Source organism: Pinus tabuliformis, chromosome 3_2, assembly GCF_031772625.1.
Source record: "Pinus tabuliformis cultivar Carrire ecotype Pingquan chromosome 3_2, CPIR1, whole genome shotgun sequence".
NCBI lineage: Eukaryota > Viridiplantae > Streptophyta > Pinopsida > Pinales > Pinaceae > Pinus > Pinus tabuliformis.
In genome coordinates this window covers 38,395,613-38,397,654 of record NC_142302.1, presented here as the reverse complement: position 1 = coordinate 38,397,654, position 2,042 = coordinate 38,395,613, and the positions used below count along the sequence as shown (strand labels likewise).

At 35.0% G+C, this 2,042-nt stretch overlaps 1 pseudogene; it reads left to right on the top strand.

Moving 5' to 3' along the window:
• Positions 1-409: 409 nt before the first annotated feature.
• Positions 410-1,759, top strand: LOC149179706 (RAF-like serine/threonine-protein kinase 24; annotated as a pseudogene).
• The last annotated feature ends 283 nt before the right edge of the window (positions 1,760-2,042 follow it).

Genomic DNA, 2,042 nt, shown 5'->3' with positions numbered 1-2,042 from the left:
TCAATAGGTGCAGTTTATGGTTTCTTTCCTATCAGTTTTATATTGTTATGATGTGCATAACATACTATCGCATAATTCCATAGAAAGCTTATTTTTGGAGTGAATCTTGCTTTCTGTCAAAACTCCATCATCCAAATATTGTGGCCTTCTAAGGTATGGTACCCGATTGAGATGGTGGAACCTTCGAAACTATAACAGAATATATGGTGAATGGCTCTCTTAAACATGTTTTGCATTGGAAGGATAGGTATCAATTGTGTTGCTAAGGGTGTTTGTTCTTCCTAGTTCAAGAAGTGACGAAGAGGTAGAAAACGATTTGATTATTAAATATTTTACAAGTCACATTGTTGTTGCTAGGACAATTGATCACCGCAAAAGTGTCATAATTGCAACAAATGTTGTTGTTGGAATGGAATATTTACATAACAAAAAAATTGTGCACTTCGATCTGAAATGTGAGAATTTGCTAGTTAACATGAGGGATCCTCAACGTCCTATATGCAAGGTACATGGATATTCTTTTCAGTAAACGGTATATTTTGTCATTTTATTTGCACTGTTGCATATATACTTTTAAAGGTTAGTTTCACGAATAAAATTACAACTTTTCTAATACAAAAGGCCTCCAATCATGTCTTAATTGCATCTTGTTCTATGAGAAACATATATATATTTTGGCTCTTTTAGTTCAAGAACTTAAAGCTCTTTAAGGTCAATAATGAAACAGTTTAGGTGGCTTAGTTAATTAAAGTTGTTGATAGGTGTAGAGGGTGTGTTCAAGCTTGCTTGGAATTGCATACCGGTGATTTACACCTGGCTCGTTGCTTCAATTGAATTTTAATCCTCTGGCCTACTTCTGTCCTACTAACTTGGTATCCAGAGGTTTCAAGACTTGAACTTGTGAAATTCCTTAAAATGTATGAATACATTGACTTAGTTGACAATGGAAATCAACTAATATGTTATCTCTGCCTTTGTTTTCTCTAGGTTGGAGATTTTGGCTTGGCTAAAATCAAACATCAAACTTTAGTGTCTAGTGGTGTCTGGGGAACCCTTCCATGGATAGCTCTAGAGCTTTTAAATGGTAGTAGTAGCAAGGTTTCCAAAAAGGTGAAACAATGGTGTATAGTCATATAAAGGTTTCCATTTTAGATTTTTGGTTAACTATCTAGGGAGGTGAAAAGCAATAGTTTATGGCCCTAATTTAATGTTTTTGACATTGTTTTTAATTATTTTTTTAATTTGGCTTCAGGTTGATGTGTTTTCCTTTGGCATAGTAATGTGGTAGCTTCTCACTTGCGACGAACATTATGCTAATATGCATTATGGAGCTATTATTGGTATGCACTTGGACGCTTTGTTCTTTTTTTCCAATTTTGAGTTGTCAATTTATTTTTGGTAGATGGGGGATTGAGGATGTGAAAATTGTTCATTACATAGAAATTCTTCTATGATCTTCTGATTTCTGAGGCATCTACATTTCTATATGATTCGTTCAATGATCTTCCCATATCTGAGGTTTTTGTTTTGGGATGACTTTTCAGGAGGGATAGTAAGCAATACATTAAGACCACATGTGCCTAACTAGTGTGATCCTTCATGGTGGTCGCTAATGGAACAGTGTTGGTCAGCTGACCCCACTACAATACTTTCTTTCACTGAAATTGTCAATGAATTATGGGCAATGGCAGCATCACTTCATTCCAAGGGACAAGGTCATCATGCTCGAGTTCAAGTGCATGCTCAAAAACAAGCTTAAACCTACATATGTATAGCATATGGTATTCTTTGGTTTGCAAACAATTTTCTATTTGTTATATTTTTGTCCATATAGTATGGAGGCTTTCCTGAAATCATTGCAACATTCTTGTCTCTTGTTGAAATAGGGCATTGTTGCATATGTATTATGCTTAGTTTCCCATTTCATGTTGTTATATTTATGTCCAACTGTTGTGGAGGTATTCCACAAATCTATGCACATTCTCACTGCTTGTTGGAGAAGGGAATCTATATGTAGTATTAAGGATGGTTGCTTACTTCTT